The 26,243-nt window shown below is 48.0% G+C and overlaps 1 protein-coding gene and 1 pseudogene across 2 annotated transcripts in view; one reads left to right on the top strand and one right to left on the bottom strand.

The window, feature by feature from the left end:
* Vgll4 (vestigial like family member 4) overlaps window positions 1-26,243 on the bottom strand; it is a 121,720-nt gene that overhangs the window by 25,592 nt on the left and 69,885 nt on the right. The window lies entirely within an intron of this gene.
* On the top strand, window positions 16,248-17,811 carry LOC101563623 (annotated as a pseudogene).

Raw genomic sequence — 26,243 nt, 5'->3', positions numbered from 1 at the left:
AATATAAACAGAAGTGAGATTTGACCTTGAGTCATCCAGTATTTTATCGTATTTTTTTAAGTTTCTCAAGTTGGCTTAACTACAATTAGTTGTGTTTAATTTTAACCGTAATTAAAACTAAAGAAGTTCCATTTTAAAATGTATTTGGTCTTTAAAAAATATGTAAGGGCCGGCCAGATAGCTCAGCGAATTAAAGTGCCTGCTTAGGCAGGCTCAGGGGCTGGGATTCTATCCCACTGTGCTGTGCTGGACCCGCGCCCCCAGGGAGCACTAAGACGCACACGACGCACATGCCTGTAATGTCAGTACTTGGGAGGCCGAAAACAAGAGGATAAAACAAAACAAACAAACAAAAAACCAGGAGGATCACTACTAGTCCAATCCATGTAGTGAGACCCTGTAAACGCTGTACTAATTGCATTTATATATTTGCACTACCACAGACTAAACCAAACCCAAGGCCTTTGAGCTATACTCTCAGCCCTCTTTTTAAATTTAATATTCATCCATCCATCCATCCAACCATTTCTTGAAACAGTCCCTCGCTAAGTCATTAAGTTGCTTAGGCTGGGCTTAAACTTGTCCGTCTGCCTCAGCCCATCGCGAGTTCTGGGATCACAGCCTGGGCACTACCAGGGTGGTAGCGCCATGCCCAGCTTGGCCTATTAATAGTATTATCTAGGCATGTTTTACTGGATGAAAGATGCCTTGTATACACCAAAATTATTTAGCTGCTGCTTTCAGTCATGATAGTTTCCAATATACAGATCAACAGTCTTCTTTAAATATCCCCCACTCCGGATGAAAATAAGGAATTTGCCTGAGGGTATGCAAAAATCATCATTTATTTGTTCCATTGAAAAAGTTTACTAGAAAGGAAAAAGAAATTGTGCATCTTTCTGATGTGCTACCTCAAAGGGTCCAGGCTCTTCCCTCCAGCCTGGTCACTGAGGTGCCCTTGCAATCAAATGACATGATTTAAAGGACAGGGCTGTTTCTTTCTTAATGGACCTAAGTATTCATCTCAGAATGAATTAAATATAGAACCTACACACATGGCCTCTAGGGCAGTACTGCATGTGCTGCTTGTTTGGCTGTTGCACTGGTGTCTTGCTATGCTGCCTGGGCTGGCCTCACACACCTGACGTTCCTGCCCTAGCCTCTCAGTAATGGGGACAATAAGAGCCACCAAACCTGGCCAATACTTGCCTCTTTATCCTCCATTTCTGCATTTGTGTCAGGATCCAGAAGGCCTGCTTTGGCTCTGGGGTCTTATGTCTTCTCAAGTTCAGTCTTCATTTCCTGTTCTGTGGCACTTACGAAACATGTAAGAAATATGCTCTAATCAGGGTTCCCATTAGAGTCATGTACTGTCCCCACCTGGTGGGCCAGAGCCACATAGCAGGGATGAACAGCACCTGGCAAAGGGAAGTTTCCTATGTATTTCTGGCAGCTTGAGCTCCACCTCCTGTGACATCCGGGGCAGAATAGATCCTCACATGAGCAAGTATGTGCAGGGTAATCTAAGCTATGAACTCCTTATGAGAACCTTATGCCAGTGATCTGAGGTGGAGCTGAGGCAATGATGCTAGCACTGGGGAGCAGATACAGAATACATTAGCAGGAAGGGTTGACTGCAGAGATCACAATAAATCAGCCTCTTACAGACTCCTATCAGAACTTCATCAGAGAGTGGTGAGTGACAAGGTGCATCTGGTGGCAGCTACAAGTCACAATCAGACACTTAGTTTGAGCATAGCCTGCTCATTGTGGTGTTTACTACTTCATCCTTGCCTCTTTCTCACAGTACAAACTCATCTCAGTCATATTTTGGGAAGCCCACAGCTAACCCAAGCCAAAATGAGTACAAAACAAATGTCATTGAAGAGCTGCTTTGGAAAGGAAAAATGTCCTGTGATAAGGCCACAGAAGACTGGATAAGGCAACAAAAAGAAAGCTGCCCTGAAAAGAAAACACCAAGAGTTGTGTGTAAATTACAGGTTCAACCCAACAGGTGACTAACATTCGCCAAGCCTGCTTTATACAACATATAGTAACCAGTTGTCTGAAGGCGCCATGAAACCTTCAAAACTGCTCACCTCATGGAGACCCAGCAAAGCATTAAAGGATAAGCCTTTGGAGTTTTTCAAAAGAAAAGAACAAATCACAAATACAAAGTACAGAAGCGATGATGGAGGCCATCACCTCATCAGATATGTCTGCACAGAGAACATCATTTCCTACAGTGCCAGCCCACCGTGAAAGCCAAGAAGTCCTTTACTGTTGGTGAAGAGTTGGTCCTACCTGCTGCTGAGGACATCTGTCATGACCTTTATGAGAGGTGCAAAGAGTGGTACATGCTCCTCTCTTGGCCAGCACCATCACTAGGTGAACTCATAAAACAGCAGAGAACTCTGAGGCACAGTGGTCACAGAAGACAAATGAGCCAGCGTTGCATGTGACTCAGGTGAAATGAATCTACCAAAGCTGACAAGGTAACACTGCTTGTTCTGGGGCAATGCATTTCTCAGGAGGATGTGCATGAGGATATGTTATGTGCACTTTGCTGCCGACCAACACCCAGCTACAGAAAACCTGAGCTGGTTGTTCTGTGTTGTTTATGCATGGTCTTCTAGGACTGGACAGCTTTCTGGCTTTCTTACTTGAGTCAAAGAGGTTACTTCTGCATGTGAGTCTACAACGCTGCCACCCACAGAGGTGCTGGCTAGCTGAAAAATGCCGCCTGCACTTAAATGCAATTCAATTATCAGCCCTGTGGAAGTATATGCCCTTAAGTCTATGTGCACAGCTCTGTGAGGTGGATACAGAGCACATGCGTCTTCTCACATGTACAGCAGTGACATGGCTATCATTAGGTAGTTCACTGGCTAAGTGAGAGTTTGAGCTCTCATAAGAACTGCTCCAGAGATTTAAAAAAGAAAAGTCACTACTAGCAGCACATTTCAGGGACACAGAATGGGCCACAAAATTTGTTTACTCACGTGACACATTCAACTTACTTAACTCAATCTGTTACTTTAGGGAGAATAACCACCATGTTCAAGTGGGAGATAAAGTGCCTGCACTCAAGGCCACAATGGAATTAGTACAAGTGATGAGGGAACACTGGGATTTTTGACACATTTCAAATATTAGCAAAGGTTTTCAAAGAGCCTGAGCCGGGACCTTCATTTTCCCAGCTGATGCTCACCTGTCTCAGCTTCCCAAAGATTTTGACATTACTTCCACAAAAGGCCCCTAAACTGGGAAGGACTAGATCTGACCCATTGGAATATGCAAGTGATGGTGACCTTCAAAGTATGTTTGAGACATCTTCAAATCTCCATGCCTTCTGGACTGAAGATTCTCACAGAAGCACTGAACAGTCTACTCCCACTTCCAACACTCTGTCTTTTGAATCAAGATATTCTGTAATGAGAGGAATCAAAACAGGACTACAGGGTAGATTAGTTATGAACAACACACTTGGGGTGTCACTATCTCCCATTATCCCCAGATAGGACTGTCTAGCTATAGGAAAACAAGTTCAGGGGTGGCACTGATTGTGCATGACCGTGAGTTACAGAATCAAGTCATTATACTACAATGTAACAATAACAGAAAGTGCACAGTGATAGAATGTGCTCGAATCCTCCCAACTCCCACCCATCCACATCTCACTGTCTGAGAAAAGGGTCTGCCACACAACCCATTCCTGGTGCCAAAAAGGTCTGGGACCTTGACCTTTTGGACATAGTAGGAGGAAAAAAGGAGATTTTACAAAGTCCTCTTAACTAACATAATTAGTTAAGATTAGCTAATCATTAATGCCTCATGCCTGAGGGCACTTCAATAAAGAACAAGATCATTTCTAATCTCAACACCAGGAGGAGGCAGGGAAAGGCCAGGGGACCCAGGTGACCAGGATCTGGCCACCCAGACATAGGTTAGACCAGGGTACAACAGAACAAGTGTAGCCATGGCCTTTACAGTGGAAGGAGTCCCCCTGCAAGGACAAAGTGGGCAGCAAAGCACCTTGCCTAGCTTGGCACAGGATGGCTGGAAGGGCAAGGGTGACCACGCTGGACATGATGGCAGGAAGAGGGGACGTTTATCAAAACAGCCACTTCTAGAGATGTAGCCAACAACCCAAAGGTGAACAAACAACTTCTTCCTGGAAAAAGTAAAACTATACTACAAACTTTTTCTTTTTTGTGTGTGGTCCTGGAGGTGACTGAACTCAGGTCCTTGGCACTCAGCTAGATCCCAGCCCTCTGTTGAGACAGGATCTTACTAAGTAGCCTGCTTATCCAGGCTGGGCTCTAACTCGTGACCTTCCTGCCTCAGTTTCCCAGGCACTATATGCTCTTTAACACATCCAGGCAGGCCGTAATTCATATGTCTCACTGTGGGCTAGCTTGAGGCCCTGTTGGTACATGCTGGTAGAACATGTTAAGGGCAGGTTTTGATGACAGCACCACACCTCTGCCAAACAGAGGCTTTATGCTCCCCCTCCCCCCACATCCATCTGGGGTGCGTGTGCCTAAATCTGAGACAGAAAGCACAGACTGGCTGACCAAGCCAGCCACTGGGCCAGGCCAGGTGACCGCCATGCAGCTAGGGTAACTTCTATGTAAGATATCTCGCTCTTGGGCCCACATCTCAGATCCTGACAGAAGAATGGTGCCCGGAGTTCCCCATCTGCCCCACCTCACCACCCAGCTGTGAAGGGCTGGAGCTGATCCATCGTCCTGGTGACAGTGCACTGTCTAGGGACAACAGCTGGGACAGATCAACAAAATGAATCTCATCCATGCAGCCTGGCTCATGGCCGGCCCCATGCTGGCTCATGCTCCTCTGCCTTCTCCCAGGGGGATGTGGGGCAGCACAATGAACAGGGGAAGCTAGAGCAGAGACAGAGGTGTGGCCAGGTGCCCTCGGCCACACCACCAAGCAAGGAGCCCCTGAGCCATAGCTCTGAACCTGCAGGTCTGCGGAAAGCGTGAACAGAAGCTGCTGGCACTGCACTGAGAGAGACAACACGCAGAGGCAGAGAGCTGGAATCACCCCACCCTGAGAAGAAGGCCAGCACTCTGCTCAGGTCTCTATCTGAATCTCCAGCTAGGACACTGCATTTCCAACGCAGACACACCAACTTGGTCCCTGAGGTTTTCTAGGATCCCCAGAAGGGGGCAAGGGATGTCAGCACACACCCTGCAACTAGGAAAACCAGGGCCTTCTTAGGGCAGAGACCAGGGGGGCAGACCCCAGGCTCACCCTCCTCCTAGGGGCAAAGGTGCCCTCTGAGGTCAGAGGCAGACAGTGCGGCTCTGGACTGAGCTCTGTCCCCATGATCTGCACACTAAGGCCCTGGCCATCGGCAGAGAGCATCTCTAAAGAGGTCTAAGGGTCAGCGGGTCTCACTCCACAGTACTGCACCCTCTAAGAGGAAAGGAGACAGAGGCACATGGAGATATTTGACCATATGTCAAATTCCAAAGCATGGGGCACTGAGGGCCTTGCTAAGGGCTGCACAAAGGGGAGCACTGAGCAGAGCCCATCGCTCACGCGGGACAGGTGGTACAGCAAGCAAAGTGCACCCTCAGCTCCACCGCCCCACCTGGGGGGGCAGTGACCAAATCACCAGGCTACTTCCTCACTTCCTCACGCCCCTGAGAGCACAGAGGGGAAGCAGGGGCAAGAAGGCTAAGCCCCACTCGGACACACCTGTCAGCCAGGTGGGGGCCTGCAGATGGTGGACTCCATCCATGAAGGGAAAGGTGATTCAGAATGCATGGTGTGATTTTTTTTTTTTTTTTTTTTTTTTGGTGGTACCTGGGATTGAACTCAGGACCCTGCACTTGCCAGGTAAGCGCTTATTCTACAGAGCTATGTACCTGGCCGTGATCTAATCTAAAGTCCCACTAGCGGATAATACCTCACAGGGGTCAGCAAATAGCAAAAGAAGAAGAAAATAATAATAAGGAAAAATAAGACATCTGTACTCTCAAAATCCCTTATGCTTATATACTAGTGTTGAACAAAGGTTAATTTGAATATCAAAAAGCACTAAAAACATTTTGAATTAAAAAATTCATTATAATCATATCCAGACATTGCCATTCATATAATTACCATTTGTGTACTGCTTGAAATCATTTTATAACCAGGCACAGTGGTACATGCCTGTAATCCTAGCACTCGGGAGGCTAAGGTAGGAGGATCAACATGGGTCCGAGGCCAGCCTGGGTTACAGAGTGTTATGGTTTGTATCTAGCTGTCCCCCCTCATGCAGTCATGGGGCAGACTTCTACAGTTTGTGATTGACTCATGATATCCACTGGGATTATGGGTGTGAGTACTACACCCAACTTGGGGTAGGGAGCCTGAATGCCACTTGAGGGAGACAGACTTCCTCTCTCTGTTGTCAGTGTTGCTGCTGCTCCTCCATTTTGCTCTCTTGCTCTTTGCCTCTGCCATGGAAGGTTGCCCTCTGCCATGTGCCACTCTGCCTTGGAGCCAGCTGAGTAGGGACTGAAACCTCCAGTAACTGTGAGCTAAATAAGTCTTTCTTCCTTCATTTTAAGCATATTTATCCCAGCAATGAGAGAAAAGTAACTGAGATACATAGTGAGTTCAAGGCCAGCCTGAACAACTAGTGAGACCTTGTCTCAAAACACAACAAAGTCTTTCTTCATCTGTGGTATTAAAGAAAAGCCAGTCATCTCATTTACCCTTCTGAGTCAGCAGTGAGACTAGACAGGCGGTAATGCCGTGACCTGGTGCAGGTGCAGAGTGTGAAGGTGTGTGTTCCACTGCGTCTTGTTGCCCCTGTCATTTCAGCAGAGGATGTGTCAGGTTGAGGCCACAAGCTAGGCTTGCGCTTCCTAAATAACAATGAGTGCTTGAAGGGACCAATGATCTCCTGCTGTCCTGGTCCCAAGTGATGACCACAGGGTCATCTGTCCACCACTTTGGAGGTCTTGGCATAGCAGGCAGGGGGTCCCGCTAGGCGAGGGTAGGCAGACCCACTCCTCTTGCAGGCTGACAGTGGTCCCGTGCGCTGCACATCCTGACATAGCCCTGAGCCTACAAGACAGAGGCTCCAGAACCTCAAGCCATAGGTGCACAGAGGCCTGGCTAGGAACAGGCTGAAGCCTGGCAGAGACACCTCCAGGGATACACATTCTCCTGCCAATGAGGAGGAGGAAGAGGGACCTGCAGTACAGCATCCCCCACCTGCAGAATGCTGGGTGTGTGGACAAGCAGAAAGAAGTCAGCCTCCTAAGGCCCCCAATGCCCCCAAGGTCCTCAAACCCCCAGCAATGAGGCTGGGAAGAAGTGCTGTGGCCTCTCAGACCTCAGCTCTTGGATATAAAATACCAAAGGAAATGCCCTCTCTCAGCACTTGGCCAGGAAGATGCTGGCACTAAGGCCACACCTGATTGGAGGAAGCCCTCAGCCCCTCCAGGTCCCGGAACATGGAACTTCCTTGCCCATCTCGTGTGGCGCTAGGCCCTAGAGTGCAGCACCGTCTGTGGGGATCACTGTGTCTAGCCTGCAGTCACTGAGCACCATGTTCCTGTCCCCACCCAAACAGCACTAGCCCAGGGGCAGGGGAAGATGGGAGAAGCAGGCTCCTGAGTCACAAACACAGGTGCTCCTGACAATCACCACCTCCTCCTGGTGAGAATCCTGAGAACCAATAAGTAGGCCCCAGCGGACCAAGGAGGAGCTGGGGAAACTGTCTGCAGCTGTCCAGGAGCTGACACGCTCACACACCTTGAGGACAAAGTACGACACCATTGTTGCCTGCCTGACTCCAGAGTCAAAACCCCAAATGTGGTCCTGGGATGGTGTAGTGGCAACTTACAATGAGCACAGGTCCATGCATGGTCCCTGGTGTGGAGAACTGAGAATGGAGGGTGTCCTGTTGGGTGATGTCATCTCTCTCTTCCTGGTACAATCCCAGTACTGAGCTCTACCGCAGGGTGACAGCCCCAGCCTGCACAGTGCTGTTTGCATGGCCAGTTTCCAAAGCAGGAAAATGGAAAAACTGCTTCTTTTTGGGAAGCTCACCTGCCTCTGACACTGTTATATATGGAAAACTCCAGCCAGGAGCCATGCTGCACCTGCGTGATAAAAACACTTGGGAGGCTGAGGCAGGACTGACCTTGGGCAACAGTAGCTCCAAGCTAGTCCAGCTCCAATCTCTAAACCAAAATTTTTCTGTAATACCATCAAGCAAGTCTGTGGCCAACCACATCCCAAGGGTAAACAGGTGACCTTGCTTTCTGAGGTATACACAGTCCAGAGGGAAAAGGTGTCGCCCCAGGAACCCAGAGGTAGAGACAAATCATGGGGAACAACTATAACAAAAGGCAGTGGGAGCCCTGGACTGTGACACAAGCCAGGGCAACTCCTGAGGAAGGCGGTGTGGCTGTGCTCTGATGGGACAGCAGCAGCTCCCCCTATGGGCCAGCCACACCTCCATGACTGTCAATAGCTTTTCTTTTTTCCCTTTTTGAGGAAGGCTCTCACTATGTAGTCGAGGCTGGCCTTGAACTTGGGGTGATCATCGTGTCTCAGCCTCACAAGTGCAGGAATTACAGGCATGCGGCCTTGTGTAGCGGTCACTGGCATTTTTAGTGTGCTAATAAAGATTATATTTTTAGTGCTAGAGAAAAAACTTCACAGTACTAAGATTCCTTTTCTTGTCTCAGTAAGAGAAAGTCTGTTGTTTTGGCGGCAGCATTTGTGCTGAGTTTCTAATTACCCATGACTCATCAGTGTGCTTGGGATTATCTCCTAAGCAAGGCTGGAGGGAGAAGAACAAGCACCAGGCTTCTCAGATAATACTTGTTTTTGGAAGGAAGACTAAGAATAGTGATTTTAAACATAAATGAAATCTGTGCTAAAATAAACCAGTTCTGAAAAGCTACAACAGTGTCCTCCATTAAATGGGTGTTACAAGTGCTCCCACAGTATGCACTACTTAAAGTCCTTTTGTGACAGTTTACACAAGCTTTTGTTAAAAGAGGTTTGCACTGCACAGCAGCAATGAGGCCTAAAGAGCCTATGAGTGGCGTGGAGGCGTGCACCTGTGTCCCAGCTGGCAAGAGGCTGAGGCAGGAGGGTCACAGGAGTCGGACATCAGCTTGGGCCACACAGGAAGATCCCCATCTCTTAGGAAATAAACTATGTGAGTAGCTTCAGAGTATGAAACACTTGCTGGAGATAAAGTGGAGGGACAAACAGCTTAGGTCACATACAGACTGTCACTTAACAATTGTCCTGTTCAACAACTGTTCAGACATACAACCTGCCACTGGGACTTCCGACTTGGTTTTTCGGGGTATAGTCCTATATATTCTTTTATAGAGCCTCAGTGTCTACTTTTGGGGCAGTACACCTTGCCTTATGATGGTATTTTTACTGACTTCACTGTATAGCATCGTGCTATAGCTTTCCATCCCGTCACATATTACAGTGCTTCATGTAACAGTCATGCAAGTAGTCACTAGGGTGGAGCTTCCCTCGACCATTTCTTTGTTCAGAACCTTGTAGTGTCCATACTATGAACAATCCTTCATTAGCAGCCAATTCTGATTTGCAGGGACAGAGCTCTGTGGCTAAATGAGGCATGTCTGGATACATATGATTACGCATCAAAGGTATTTTCATTTCTCATCAAGGAAAATGGCACGGTAATAGTGCACAGCCAGCGTGAAGCCCGGGGCCCTGAGAGCTGCTTTCTTCTCAGGGCTGAGCCAGAACCAAGTCAGGAAGCCTGGCCACAACTGGGCCACTGGAGATGTCAGCCCCCAGACTGCAATCAGTGCTGCTGACCCTCGGGTCCTCCCGGGAAAATGAGGCCCAGACAGAGAGAGCATTGGTCTCCTTACTGAGTTCCAAGGAAAAAGGAACATTACTAAACCCAAAGGCGTAATGCAGAACCTGGAGATCTACCTGCGTGGAGACCGTGATGTGAGCCCAGGTCACAGCCACTCTCAGCAAGTTACACGCCAGCGATGGGGTCCCCCACCCTATGACCCCTTTCCATCACTTCCCTACTTCTCTGTTCAGCTTCCCCTGCAGGCAAATTCCTCAAACAGAGCAGCCAGGAAGCAGCCAGTGTGAGGAGGAAGCGGCTAATCAAAGGCCCAGCTGTCTTTAGGGGAAAGTGGCAGAGATGAAAGCTGCCGCCACTTCAAAGATGTGGCAGGGGGAGCAGGGGAGCCTGGTGGACAGAAGCCAGAATCTTCACCCCAGCCACGAAGGGCCCACAGCACCACAGCACCCACTGTGTCCATGAACATGACAGTGACAACAAGGGAAAAGTAAAGAGAATGAGGTTCAAGGGCTGCTGCTGAAGAAGCTGGCATGTCTGAAACAGCCAAGGCACCCACAGCACCTCCCCCGGCCACTGCATGTGTGGACTGGGACACAGCAGGAAGCCTTGTTCCCCACCATCCAACTCAGATAGGACCACACAACACATGGGACAACACAGTATCCTTGACCCCACCCCAGCCACACTTGCACCAGAAGGAGCTCAACACACACAGGTTGGCACCCAGGGACCTTGGCTCCCAGGAACCTCAGTGCCCATGTGAGCAGCACAGGTAGAAAAGACCTCACAGAAAGAGGGGCCCTGAGCTCTGCCTGCCTTGCCACAGCTGGTGTCTTAGCTGGAGTTGGGGCCACACTAGGCTCCCCAGAAGTCATGGTTTGCAGCAGTCAGCAAACACAGAAGAACTGGGGAGATGAGTGAGGGGTGCACCTGAAATTAAGCATCCTGGGTAAGAGCTGGTACCCACAGGGGTTCTGGGAGCTGATCCATAAAGGGCAGGTACTATTATTCCTTTTGCTTTACAGAGGAGGAAATGGAAGCCAAAATAGCTGGGGAGGAGGTACACAGAGGGTCTGGCTCCAGGGACCACACCTTCAACTTCTATGCCCCTTGGAGGGGTTTAACAGAGTGAACCAAAGAGCATGAAGGGTGAGTAGGAGCTTGCCAGTAAACAAAATCTGGCAGGCTGCAGATTTTTGTTGTTCTGCAGGCTGAACAAAAATCTGGTGCATGGTTTAAATACTTGCACCACTGCTCCTCTCAGAAACACTCAGGACAAGCTGAGGCAGCTCCTGCCTCCACCTACTTCCTCTCAGACTTACAGCCCTGTATGCAAATCCTGCTGCATGCAAATCTAGAATGTCTCTTCTGGTCAGCCATGACAGATAGAAGAGGGTGGACTGTCGGGGACCAATGTCATTCTTCAAGCTGGACAGGGCCAGTCATGCGCGCTGCACCCCGCCCAACCCCATCTCCTACTCATCTTCCTTCTGTAGAGAAGAGGCAAATGCACAACTGAACGCACACCACAGGAGTCCACCCTCTTCGGGAAGGTAAGGCAAGGAAAGACACGGCCCCTCCTGGGACAAGGGGTGGGGCCCAGGCAGGGAATGACCCCAGGGGCTGTGGTCAGGGTACTCACCAAGCTGCTACTCCGCCCTGTATTTCAATGTAAGCTACTTCGCACACAGAGAACCTTGCAGGAATCAGTGTGACCCATCCCAGATCTCCAAATTTTAGAACAAATGACATGAACAATATCTGCAACCCCAAATCAGCAATCCAGCCCCTCGCTGGACTGTGGCATCCTTCGGGTACCATCCAGCTCACCAGTTTCAGGTGTCCGTCCCAATGTGCTCTACAGCACTCCTGGGGCTTTCTCCTCCCAGGAAGAAGTGCATCCCTTCACGGCCACCCCAGCGGGCATTCCAGCCTCCCTGCCAACTCCCCTTGCCAGACATCAGGGACAAGCTGGGGAGTCTGCAGCTCACACCTGGTCTTCTCACACCGGTGCTGCTTGAGGTTCCCACCACAGGTACTCTGCGTGCATACTACACCTGTTTGCTGGGGAGGGGTGCCCAGTTGCACCTTGTTTTTGGCCACTACCCATATATGAGCAATTCTACTGTGGACACTGGTGGACAAGTTTTTGTAGGGATCCCTTCAATTCTCTCGTGCACATGCTAGTCAGGACAGCTGGATCAAATGGTGACTCCATGTGAAGCACTCTGAGGAAAGCACCTCCTCAGGACTGTGGCAGAGGCTCCAGGCCCTGTAGCCTCACCACCACCTGCTCCTATCTTTCCAGGAGGAGCCCATGGACATGGGGATCTCACTGGAGCTCAGGTTTGCCTTTTCCTGGTGGTTAATGGTGCAGAAACTCCTTGTGTGGCTACCATCCAGCTATGTGTCTTCTCTGGAGAAACAACTACCCAAATCCTTTATCAGCTGACTTTTAAGAGTTCTTACTCTGCATGCAAGCCCCTATGGGACGTGGGATCTGCACAGACTCTCCAGGCTGTGAGCTGTCTTTGTGTTCCAAGCCATCACTGGCTACCCAGGCCCTACTCCAGAACAAAACGCTCTATCTAGCACTCATGCCTTCTTTGCTCACACTATAATGTTGACTGCAGATGTCCTTGCCAAACCCTCTTGTTCCCTGCTCTGGGTAGGGACCTGTGCCCAATGAGGAGGCTCCAGTAACTCCACCTGGCTCCACACAGCACCTGGCGGCCAACAATAATGAGCAACATTGATGTGCAGACCAGCACTGTGCCATCTCTGAGGCTCAGGCCATCTTCCCGAAGCCTTCTGTGAACGGTTTCACAAAACAAGCACGATGTAACATTGTTAATGGATGGCAGAACCTCGCGTGTTCTGCCAACTTCGTTTCTCTAAAGCCATGCTGACAGTGGCTGTTAGAACAGTTCCCACACAAGCATGCTCTTAAAATGCTGCAGCCTTGACACGTGGCTGATGGGAATCAGACTAATGAAGAAATAAAGCAAAACGGAAATGGCTTAATCAGGGGCCTAAGTAGACTATATTAACTTCTAGCAAATTAATGGATGAGTGGTTTGCAAAACGCCTCTGAATTTTGCACATCACCACTGCTTCTCCAATCTCCTTATTCACCCTGTGCCACTAACCTCACTCTGGGCCCTTTGGGGCCATGGCATCAGCAGCCCCCAGCACAATGGGCATAGCCCCTCATGTCACAAAGGGTCACAGCTGGGCAGCTCCCACCTGCTGGACCAAGGGTGGCAAAGCCCCAGGCACACTCATCCTCTTGCTCTCATTTGGGCTGCTATAACTTGAGACCATCCATTTGCATAAGCACCAGGCCCTCCAACAGTCACCAGCTCCTGCCATGCTCTCACCTCCACTGAACCCTCACACAGACAAGACTTTACCAAGGGGAGCATATCTACATGCTGTCCACATGCTGCAACAGAAGTGCAATTCTAGCACTCAGGAGGCTGAGGCAGAAGCATGACCATGAGTTAGAGGCCAACCTGGACTACCTAGCAAGCAAGGCCAGCCTGGACCACACAGGAAACCCTGTCCCACAAACACACACATAAACAAACAAGTGCATAAAACAAAAGTAGCAAAAGAGCTTTTCAGCAAAGAGTTAAAAGCAGACCTATGCAAAAGGGAAATTCCCATCATATGTCTGGGACTTTTTTGGAACTTGCCAATTCTAAGTATGTCTGCAACTATGCAGCTGTGACTATCTTCATGGGACAAACACATTCCTAAAAGTGGGGGGACGAGCACAAGCTGAAGCCTCCTGGGATCTGAGCACTCCCAAGCAGCCTAGTGGAGCACCACGAGGTGTGGGTGCCCTAACACCAGCATGGACATTCTCACTTCCCCGTCACAGCTTTCCTCACTGTAGCTCCTGGCCCGCCACGGTACAACCACCTGAGAGGCCAACATAAGCTGCACATTCTCAAGGCCAGGCCCAGAAAGCCACCTTGGCTTCCCAGGGGTTCAATACATCCCTTAGGGGCCAGGGAGATGGCTCAGTGGAATAAGCACTTCCCTGGCAAGAACAAGGGCCTGAGTTCAATCCCCAGTTCCGCCAAAAAAAGAAAAAAAAGAAAGAATGTTTACTTTAAAAAGAAAAAAAAATACATCCCTCAAATGCAAAGTATGTAGTCCCTCTTGCAAGGCTCACAGGCACCAAGATGGAGCCAGGCCTGTCATGAAGGGCTAAGGCAAACCTTCCAAACTGCCGGAGGGTTGTTTCAGCAGGAGCGAGCAGCGCTCTCACCACTGTCCAAGCCACACCACACAAGCCGAGGTCTCTGGGCAAGATCTGGATCAGCGACCACAGTGACAAGTGAAGGAGCTATAGGCCACCTCAGCAGAGCACCTCTGCTTCCAGACAAAGATGTGTTTCTCTATTTTAAATTTTCACCTCTGCAGAGATCAGAACTTAGTTGGGTGACCTCCGCCTACCTTGCTGGTGCCTTGGCTTCTGCATATGGAAATGGCTTTTCTATAGACTGACTTATAGATCTTACAAGGCCTAAGCTGCCAACACATCCTACATATCTTAGGTGAACAAAACAACTCATTCCCCCAAAGGTTTGACTCGGGCCCACAAAGCACACCTGCAACTAGCAACGTGTGTACTCCTTAGTCTAGAGAATAAAGGAAAAGGGAGGGGAACAAAGAGAAACTAACCACAGTAGTGGCCTCAACTTGCTCAAAGGGGACTTCCAGGCTGCAGGCATCTCAGAGGCAGAGTGCACAATTAGAATGAGGCCCTGGATTCCATCCCTGGCTCTAAAACAAAATTAAACAGTAGGCATTGCCCAGGACAGCCAAAGGCCCTGGGACCACCTGGGACCCTCCCCACAGGTAACCTGGGGAGTAAACAATAGCCAGAGCTGAGACAAAGTCAAGCGCTCTCACAGGGCCCACCTTGTAAGATGCCTCACTCCCCAGTACTGCAAAGCCAAAATGCATTTTATGAATATTTACAAACAATATTTACAAAACAGAAAATAACATAATTAACAAGGATTATGGTTGGATAAATGTCCCAGGACATTTATCCCCCAGTAATCCTCGGGTTACTGGAAGGTGGTGGGATCTTTCAGGAGGTGGGCGGGCAGGAGGAAGTGAGGTCACTGGGGGCATGACTCAAGCAGCTCTTGGCCAGCCTCCTCCCCGCTTCTCAGCCCCAGCAGAGGGCAGCCCACCTGCCATAAGCTCCCACCGCAGCTGCTGCCCCACAGAGAGAGAAAAACGTGTATTTCTGGACCTGCTGGGTGTCAGAGGCACTGAGCTGACATTCCCCAAAATAAAAGAACGAATTGTAAGGAACAAGATTAAGAGTAGAAAGTGTATTGAGGAACAGAAATGGGGACTAGAAATACCTCCTGAGAGATGGGAGTCGCCCCAAATGGCTGTCAACAAATCCACATCTCAGAGAACGTTCTCCAGAGCAAAACCACAAGCTGGGTACAACATGGGCCAAAACTATGATCCACCAGTAATATTACAAGTATAGTTGCTTGGCTAATACTGATCCAATTAGTAGCACAGGCACATGGATGACATCATTAACCTTGATCCATAATCTAGTCTTAGTTTTCTTTGTTTTAGTGGGTGGGAGGGGATGGTCCACGCCAATGAGATAATCACTTTTTTGAGAAATCTCAGCGATGGTACTAATAATCTCAATCTGTTTATCCCTTAGGACAGTATATGTATCTGGCCACTGTGACTTTAATGTTTTTCAGATGTGTCTCTAGCCTCAGTTTATTTTTTTTCATCTTTTATGTATTTGGTACAGGGACTCCCTAAGCAGCTTGGACTCACAATGATCCTCCTATCTCAGCCTCCCCATGGCTAGGATTATAGAAGTGCCCCTACCACACCTGGTTTCGGGGCCACCACAGCATGCCCTGGGTTCCAGGGCCAAGACTGCAGTACTGGGGATCAAACCCGGGTCTTTGCACTTGCCAGGCAGGCACTCAGATGGCCAAGCTATCTCCCCAACCCTCTGGCCTCAGTTTTGATGTGTTTTCATCCTTTGCACTGAGTCCCTCTACTCCTGCCTAACTCAGCTATCTATAATACCAACACAGACCCAAAGGAACAAGGCAAAATCACCATGGACTGCAACTTCGGAAACCATGAGCCAGCTCAAAACCTTCCCTTTATTAAATTGCTCTCAGTTACTCTGTGACAGTGACGGAAAGCCGATTCATTCAAAAAGTCCAGGAAAACATCAGATGTTCCCTTCTAAAGATTTTTGCCGCGGACCTCAGAGCCCGGGGCGGCCGCGGGGGCGGCTGGCCATCGGGAGCCTCCACCAGGGGAGCGCCACGCGAGGTAAGACGCGCTCCGGACCCGTCCTGGGGCGCGCCGCGGCCGCCCCCCGCCCCACACGCCTTCCCGTGCCCTGCGCCCAGCCGCGCCCCCCGCCCCACCCCGAGACCCCACGAAACTTCCCGGTCCGCCGTCCGCCGCGAGACACAGGCCGTAAAATAGCGCCTAGGGTTTTGCTTGTGTGTGTTTTTAACAGATGCCTGTAGCTTCTACCAGGCTTCCTGTAAAATGAGTCAATGGAGACGGTTGCCTTGCCCAGGCCAGCTAATCGCCGCTCCCAGGAGTCCCTCACAGCTTTGGTAATAATGGCGGGACTGGCCAGTGCAGCGCCACTTCCGGGGTCTGCCGCACGCACGAACGCACGCACGCACACACGTACGCACGCACGGTTTACTTTAGCCCGGTTGCCTTTGAACCCGGAAGCAAATGCTCTGGGTTCCTCCCACTCCAAGATGGCAGCGTCTGAAGACAGCTTAGAGCTGCCTCGACTTTCCGAGCTGTTCGAAACCAGCAAACAGCTTCTAGAGGAAGTAGAAGTAGCCAATGAACCCACCAGCGCCAAGATAATCCAGGACAGAGTGACCAAGGGACTAGATCTACTTGAGAAGGCTGCTGAAATGCTATCGCAACTCGATTTGTTCAGCCGAAATGGAGATTTAGAAGAAATTGCTTCCATCGACCTGAAGTACCTGATGGTGCCAGCGTTGCAAGGAGCCCTCACCATGAAACAGGTTAACCCCAGCAAGCGGCTAGATCATTTACAGCGGGCTCGAGAACATTTTATAAACTACTTAACTCGGTGCCATTATTACCACGTAGCAGAGTTTCAGCTGCCCAAACAACAATTTGACAAGAACAATGCTAACCTCCTTGCTATGGCGTCTCAAAGAAAGGCTAAAATAGAAAGATACAGACAGAAGAAAGAGGTGGAACATAGGTTGTCTACACTGAAATCTGCTGTGGAAAGTGGTCAAGCAGATGATGAGCAAGTTCGGGAATATCACCTCCTTCACCTGCGGAGGTGGATTGAAATCAGCTTAGAGGAGATTGAGAGCATTGACCAGGAAATAAAGATCCTCGGAGAAAAAGATTCTTTCAGAGAGGCATCAACTTCTCAGTCATCTCTTCAGGACAGACCTCCAATGAAATCCTTCATCCTCACTCGGGACAAGGCCCAGTCCAAAGTATTTGAAGCTGGTTATCCAAGTCTGGCAACTATGACAGTGAGTGACTGGTATGAGCAGCATCGGAAACATGGAGTGTTACCAGACCAGGGAATAGCCAACTCAACACCAGCTGTAGTTGATTTCCAGAGAGTGGCTCAGGATGAAGACAATGAAGAAAAGGAGAAAGAGGATGATGAGAAGGTACTCTGCAGAGCACGGGAGTGGGATGAGTGGAAGGACACCCACCCAAGGGGCTATGGCAACCAACAGAACATGGGGTAGTCTTCCGACGACATGGCAGGACTCCGGGGAGCGGACCTTTCCTGCCAAGGAAACTGCCACCATGCCCTCCATGGTTCCTGCCTCACCTGCATACAACAAAGGCAAAGATGGTGACTCTTTTGCTTTGTGTTCAATAAAACATCAAATGATTAAGTGTGTAAGTGTGCATTTTACGCTAGATAATAACCAGTTATCATGTTTTGACATTACCAATTGTTATGTTGTATCCTGATTTAAGTGGACAATAAAGTACACTGACAAGTGACTATATAATCAATGCTGTATGAATTCTCTTTAAAATGAAATAAAATCTCTTCTATTCCATGAAAAAAAAAAAAAAATTGCTTCCAAACAGCCAACAGTACCCAATGCATCTTCTTCTGTCCTGGCTGCTTCTCAAAGGGCACAGAACGTGCACAAGAATGACATGTCCCCAAAGGTGTCATGGAAGCCATTGCTGGCCACTCCATGAGTAGGTTTCCTAGCAGTATTTCCAGTACCTGGCATCCTGCCATATTTTACTCTGTGACAACTAAGAGTAGAAACACAGTGCTCACTTTATGATCTGCTGTGGCTAAGGAATGACATTGGGTTAAATCTCTCACATGGTTTTTGCATTTTCAAGCCATGTATCCTATGTATCCATCTGAAACTGGTCAGCAGTCACTGAACAGAAAATGTCACTCAGATACTGAACTGTGTTAGTATCACCTTATAGGGCACAGACCACAGGTGATTTTCCACCTTAAGGGTCAAGCTTAAATCAGCAAACCAATGGCATATTTTTCTCTTGCTTTGTCACAGATGAAACAGTGAGGAAGACATGCAGCCTCTGTAACTGTTCAGCCCATCATGGGCATGGTATTCTATGCCTGTGATCTCAGCACTTGGGAGGCTGAGGCAGGCGGATCACTGTGAGTTCAAGGCCAGCTTGAACTACAAAGTCAGACCCTATCTCAACAAAACAAAACTGACAACAGTAACAAACTGTTCAACCCAGCTGCTAAGAGCTAGTCCTTCTTAAAAAAAATAAATAAATAAATAAATCAACTGTGGTATATCCATACAAGAAACAACTACTCAGCAATAAAGAGAAGTAAGTACTGGGCCAGGATATAGCTCAGTGACACAGTGCCTGCCTGGCAAGCATGAGGTTCAGGGTTCAATTCCCAGTACCAAATACAAAGAAAAAAACAGAAAAATGGAGTAAGTACTAATGGATATTACAACATGAACAAGTCTCTTTTGGTACACAGAAGCTGCCAGTCACAAAAGATCACGCATCATATGATTCTGCTTACAAGAAATGCCTAGAACAATCAGACTTATAGAACAGAAAGCAGAGTGGTCACCAGGGACCTGCAAGAGGAAGGAGCCCGCTGGTGATAACGGCCTATTTTGGTGAGTGAAGAAAATGCTAACAGAGATGGGCATACAGCCCAGAGGAAAGCAGCAGCCTCACACACAAGGCCCTGGGCACCATGAAAACTAAGCTACTGACTTGCGAACTTGAAATGGTCACCTTTATAATATGTAAATTCTGAATCAGCAAACCTATTAAAACCAGTAAATTAAAACAAAATATTATACTTTAAAACTGCAGCTGATGGCACAGGCTTGTAATCCTACTACTCAGGAGGCTGAGGAAGGAAGACTGCCATGAGTGAGAGGCCAGCTTTGGCTACAGACTGCATTCAAGGCCAGCCAGAACTAGTTAGCAAGACCCTGTCAGAAAACCAAAACAGAACAAAACAAGAATCAAAAAACACCACCAAAAAAAGAGTAAAAACTACAGTAGAAACACAGCAGCACTGAATGTGGCGAGCATTCTCTGACCTGCTTCCCAGAAAGCCCTCAGCTCTACAAGAATTAGCCAAGCACCTGTCAAAGTTGCAGGGGACATCAGAGACAGAAGGCAGGTTGAAAAGGAACAGGAAACTGTTCTCAATCCCAAGAAATGAACTGGGGATAACCCATGTACACACAGACACCTGCGAGCACACATGCAAACACAACACTAAGTCAAAGTACCATGAGCACCTGCTGAAGGACCAGGAGGCTGGCAGAGCTGAAAGCACGCAGGTGAAGCTGGTGGCTGTCCCCTCCCCAGTGGGTCCCAGGGCTTCACTCCTCACACTCAATGAGCTGCAGACACAGTGACCCAGTGCTGGGGGAGGGGCATCACTACCTGATGACTCAGGCAGTCACACTCCAGATGGGCAGGTGTGTGCACACGTTCAAAACACCCATCCTAGCATCCTCAAACATCCTTAGTCCTGAGAAAACTGTCACTGGCTACAGGGACACTCAGGTCCGCTGGCAGCCCTGCTGCAGGACAGCCCTGCAAGTGGAGTCCAGTCAGGCCCCTAGCCCCCAACCAGTCCTCCACCCCCATCCCCAGGGCTGTTTTTTCCTGTAACACCAGGTGGGGGAGACCCTGTGTCATCTTCCAAGGTCTCTTAGATGTTTGAGCAGCCACTGTTTGCTGCCATCTATCACATTAAAGACAACGAAGGCCAGATGACAGGGTGGCCCACTGAGGATAGGGGCAGGAAGCTCCACAGCAATTCAGGAGGGGAGGGAGACAGGGCACACTGGGAAACTGCACACAGCATCTTGCTGGGCACTGTGTCATAGTTTAAATTCCTGCTTCAGGGAAAGTCTCACTTGGGAAATGAAAGGGGAAAGACAGATCCAGCAATTAAGAGGATGAGCTGGGCTGAAGCTACCGGGCCTGAGGATGCACACCTGTGATCCTAGTGCTAGGGAGGCTGAAGCAGGAGGATCTTGGTGAGTTCCAGGTGAACCAGTGCAGCACAGTGAGACCCTGTCTCAAAACAGAAAAAACCCTCAGGCAAAGAAAGTGTGACCCTGGATCTTTCTTTTCACAGGAGAGTGGTTAGGTGAATCATTACCAAACAAATAAAACAAAGCCACATCATGCTGCAGACAGCCTGAAGCCATTCCCAAAACAAGAGTCCTCTGCCGTAGATGGCACTACTTCCTTGCAGCCCCAAATCCAGCTGCCCACTGGTTTCCACGCTGGGAGCCACTGCTTTGGCCTCCTCTGAGAACACCTGTATTGCTACCTCTGCTCTGAAATGAGGCAAGAAATATACACAGGTGGGCCTCCAACGTTGGCACAAGCAGCATCTGACTGCAGCTTAACGCCCACAACTCCCCAGCCAGTGAAAATCTACCAGACTTCTGAGACTCCAAATCTCTGCTGAGGAGGAGAGGCAGACAGTGCAGCCAAAGCATCCGAAAGAAAGGTGTGCCCACAGCTTGTTCCCAGGTGGCGTGAAAAATTCAGCTACAACTACAAATAGCTAAAATGTTATCGTTTTGTTTTGTTTTTTGAGACAAGGTCTTGTCCTATAGCCCAGGCTGGTCTCAAACTTGCAGTGATCCTCCTGTCTCAGCCTCATAAGTACGTGGTTTATAGGTTTACACCACCACCTTTGGACCTAAAATACATTTATGCTGTGTAAATTTTGTTATAGTCAGCTGAATTAGATAGAAATACTATAGCTAGTCACACAGGACTAGACCCTCAAAGGACTAAGGAAGACAAGAGAGCTTGCAACTGTGGGAAACAGGCACTCTTGCTGTGGGCCAGGCCTCAAGACAAAAGATCAAATAAATGCAGTCACATACTTCCCTAGGGATAAATATCAAAGATTGATGTTCTACACAAGTATCAATCAGAGCTCAGGAGGCTGAGGCAAGAGGATTGCCTCAAGTTCAAGGCCAGCCTGGGCTAACATAGTTAGACCCTGTCCTAAAAAACAACAAAACAAAAGCACAGGGAGGAGAGATTGAAGGAGGAAGGGGAAGATAAAAAGAAAATAAAACCAAAGGGAACAGGCAGAACACTCCAGCCCATGCCCATATCTTACTTGGCCTCATCATTCATGCCAGGTCCTACCCATTTTACAGCCCTGTCTCTTGAGATCTGCCCCAAGTGGGTGAAGAACAGATCTACGTAGACGTCACTACTGCCAGAACCTAAGAAATCCTGTAGTCTTCTTACCACACTAGGCTGATGCTCTGATTCCAGGAGAATCCCCAGAGGCAGGGGTGGGGCCAAGTGCCCTGGCTGTAGTTAACCAGCTGTACAAAAGACAACCAGTGTGGGCCCCAGGGAAACAGATTCAGAGGAGAAATAAATCATCCACTCACATCAACATTCTCAGGTGTGAAACTGAGAACAGGACTTGTCAGGTTTGGGCAGAACTATTCTTTCTGTGTGTGTGTGTGTGTGTGTGTGTGTTTGAGATGGGGTCTTGCTGTGGCCCCTGAAGCCAGGCCCTTGCTGTCTCATTCACAACACACACAGCAGTATCTGAAACATCAGCTCCCAAACAGATGGTCCCAGGCCAGGAACCAGCTGGGCAGAGGTGGCATCCGGGATCTCACATACTTGCAGCCCCACAGACACCCTTCTCTCCCCAGCCGTCTCCTTTCCTCTGAGAACTTTGTAAGACTCACCACTATCTATCTACCCTTGGGGCTAGTCATCTAGTTTGTGTTTCTTTATCTTTAATGGAATGACACTGGTGGATTCATTAATAAGCCAACATTATTTGCTTGGAGTGTTTTAGTTTGGTTTGATTTGGTTTTTAGAAACAGGGTCTCGCTATATAGTCCAGGTTGGCCTTGAACTCCCAGAGATCTTCCTACCTCAGCTTCCTGATACTGGGTTGACAAATATGAGCTACCACACCTGGGCTTTCTTGGTTCTAGGAATGAAGACTTGACAGATCAAAGTCCTACCTTCCCAGGAATGACAATAAAGTAGACAGATGAACAATATGAGATCAAGGCTGCTACAGAAATATGCATGGCAGGCAAATAAAATAAAAGCATCTAACCCTGCTGAGAAATAGTGGGATGGACAGTCGCTTCCTGACAATATCCCTTTTGACTATTCAAGAGGCTGATGTAGGAGAATCCCAAAGGCAAGGTCAACCTGGGCATCTTAGCAAGACCAAACCTCAAGGGCAAGCACCTTAACACAGATGAGAAAGAACCTGGTACTTGAGAGAAAAGAGGAGCCCAGGGAAAATCGGGTTGGAAGCACACCAAGGAGAAGCAAGAAGCAATCTGATGGAGGGTGGGCCAGGGGATGGTGGGAGATGAGGCTGCAGGGGAGGAATGGCACAGGGGACGGGGGACGTGTGTAGCAATCTATACTGTCAGAGGCCTGGAGAGGATGTGACTAGAGGCGGGGGCCAGTTATCAGCTTAATTTAGTAACAGCAAATTAAAAGACCTAAGAACCAGTTATATGATCCTTCACTCCTGAGTAACACATCCTTGCTCAATGTGGCATGCATTTTATATCTCAAATTAATAATACAGACAGTGATTTGTCCTCTGAGTGCTCAAAAAACAAAACCATGAAATTCCAAAGCTCCTCTCAAGTGTGGTAGTGCACCTGAGAGGGTGAGGCAGGAGGACTGCCACAAGTTCAGGGGCAGTCCGAACTATATTGTGAGACTCTGACTCAAAAAATTCAGAATCTAAGCCTACACCCTCACCACAAACCTGGGCCACTTCTTAGCTTCTTGTTTGGATCTAGATGTCCCCCAAAACCTCATCTGCTCACATAGGTGGGGTATTGGGAAAGTACCTGGATCATGAGGGTGAGACATTAACAATGAATGAGACTATGCTGCGGTTACAACTGAATGTGATGCTGGTCTACTGTGAGGTCTACTACCCTCCTCTTCCCTTGATCCCTCTCTACTTCCTGTCTGTCATGCCATGAATAGCCTCCTCCACCAGGCCCTCTGCCATGCAGTCCTCCTTGAAGGCGGGACCTCTATGGACCTCTATGAATTGTCGGTTTAAATAAATAGACTTATCTTCCTTGGAGTTGTGGGTGTCAGTTATTGTGTCCCAGTGACAGAAAATGACTAACAGCCATCATCCACTATACAAGTGGGTACCTGATAACTTCCCTAGCAATGGGCTCTGCCCACACTCTAAGAGACCTCCTGACCAAATAGTTCCTCTCCTCATTGAGCAACCACCCTCCTGGCTGAGCTCACGAAGCAAGGGCACACACCTGCTATTCTGTCTTCTCCATCAGTTCTCAAGCAATGACAACAGTCAGTCTTTAATTCTCACGGATCTGTTTCTCCCCTCAACCTCACCCCCTGCACTGAGTGTTGCCCTGGGTTTACACATCAGCATCTGTTCTTGTTGGAGTGGACACTGGGTTAGGACCAGAACCAAGCAAGAGTTGAAAGAATATGAATCACTGGGGCAGCACAAAGATGGTGGACTGGTAAGCAACACAGAAAACACCTGGGAGTCACCATTCAGACACTAGAATACAGCAACATGAGGAAGACAAGGAGGAGGGAAGTGGGGTCTCTGAAGCCTAGAAGGATCATAAGTAAGAACTGAAGTTCTCAGGGACAGCAAAGAGAGAAACTTTAATGAAGGTATATGATGGCACCTGCTCCAAGGTGGGATTCACTGTGGAGAGGAGCTATTCAAACCTACAGACACACAGTGACTCTTGGCAACCCCAGAGGCCTCCACAAGGAGATGGAGAGTGGAGGTGAGCAGCGAATGCAAAGGACTGCACTAGCTGACAGTGAATGCTGAGGGCTCACTCAGCCCATGCAGGAGAAACCAATTGGCCAGGAGTCATTCTGGAGAGGGGCCAGCCAAGCTCAAAACACAGACTGGCTGCTGGCTTAATCTAGTGGCACCCAGCTGGGCTCAGGCCCATGAAGGTGTGCTGACGGCTGCAGGTCAAATGAGTCTGGTCTCAGCCAGAAGATGCACACTCACTGAGGTTATCTACTACCCCAACAAAAAGCTACTGCTGGCTTGCGGAGAAAGACTGGCACAGACTGGGACTGTGTCTCCACAAGCTGTCTACCAGTGACAACAGAAACACCTGGAATCAATCAATCAATTTCTCTCTCTCTCTCTCTCTCTCTTTCCCTCCCCATCTTCCTTCCCTCCCCTCTATTTGTTTTTTGTTGTTGTACTTTGGTTTTTTTTTTGTTTGTTTGTTTGTTTCTTCTCCTTCATTGTTTGATCTTTACTCTTCTTCCATGTCTTTATTTTCTCCCTAACTCATTTTACATTTTAACTCACGGGGACAAAATAGTCATTCTAAGGAGTTGTATACTACATATAATTTTCTAGAGGATACAGATGAATGATTATTTTGTATCTGTATATTCAAAATGGTTAGGATAGATATATAGCTACATTCTCTTAATTCAAGGAATAGAGGGATTTGGTTTAATAGTGTTTGTAAGTAGGATATCATGTCTGCATCTTGTACAACAAATAACCACTAGGAAGGCAATATACAACATGTTAATTATTGGAACTGTCCTACCAATTTGATTTGAAAATATCTCACTGTTATTTCTCAATAAAATTATGGGGAAAAAAATAAACTACATATAATTTTCTGATATTTAGATTTTGTTATATAACCAAAAATATATATTCATGTGGTTAAAGGTGGCAAATTAATGGTTAGCTCATTTGGTTATTGTCTAGGTTGTGTTTGGAGGTATTATCACTGCTGATGCTACCACTAGAGCCAAAAGTGATGTAATTTTTCTAACCAGCTGTTCTTCCTGGTATTGTAAGACTGAGACTGACTGGAGGTGGTGGTGGGGAGCAGGGGTCACAGAAACTACTGGAGCACAATGCCAAAGAACCAGAGGCCGAGCCAAACAGACAGCAACTGCTTATCTGCAACAAATTGAAGAGGTAGGACCTTGCAATAGCCTCAAAACCAGCTATACTTGGAAGATACCTCGGAGAAATATTTCCTAACAGTTCTAAACTCTTAGCAATGAAGCAACCCACCACAGGCAATTTACAAGCATCACCCAGAAATTAAACTAAAAAACACAGAAAAGAAAATGAGAAAACACTGAAACAAGATGCAACCCCAGACATGCAGTTCACCAAAGGCAAACGGGGGGGGGGGGGGGTTAAGGTGGGACAATCCAAAAGCCACCCACCCATCTGCTCTGAAGTGATAACAATAAAACAACAGAATGAGGATCTAGGAGAAAAAAAAAAAACAACAACAAAAAAAAAAAACCTGAAATAATGGCAGAGATGGTGTCCACAATGAAAACCACGCCTAGTGACTCTAGTGCAAATACAAAGAAAAGAAAAAAAAAAAGGAAAAAGAGGAACTTAATAAAATAATGAAAGCCAAGAATGCTCAACACGGGAAAGAAATGGAATCTATATGGCAGATTCAAACAGATCTCGAGGATAAAAATTCCACTGAAAGCAAATCACAGCAGATTAAGCCAATATGATGACATGATCTCAGACACAGACTTCCAGCTAGTGATCATAAAAAGAAAGACATCTTAAAAATGATAAGGGACCATGAGAAATTAATAGCAGCTGCTAGGTGAGGTGAAGAAGAATAACTTAAGATCAATTGGAGTCGATGAAAAGGCAGGAGATAGCACAAATGATACGAAAACACTGTTCAGCCAGAGAGATAGCTCAGCAGCACAAGCGGCTGCTTGTCAAGCATAAGGTCCTGAGTTCAATCCCCAATACAAAAAAAAAAAAAAAAAA

This window comes from Octodon degus, unplaced genomic scaffold (genome assembly GCF_000260255.1).
Source record: "Octodon degus isolate 3935 unplaced genomic scaffold, OctDeg1.0 scaffold00233, whole genome shotgun sequence".
Lineage (NCBI taxonomy): Eukaryota > Metazoa > Chordata > Mammalia > Rodentia > Octodontidae > Octodon > Octodon degus.
This window is presented reverse-complemented; position numbering and strand designations above follow the sequence as displayed.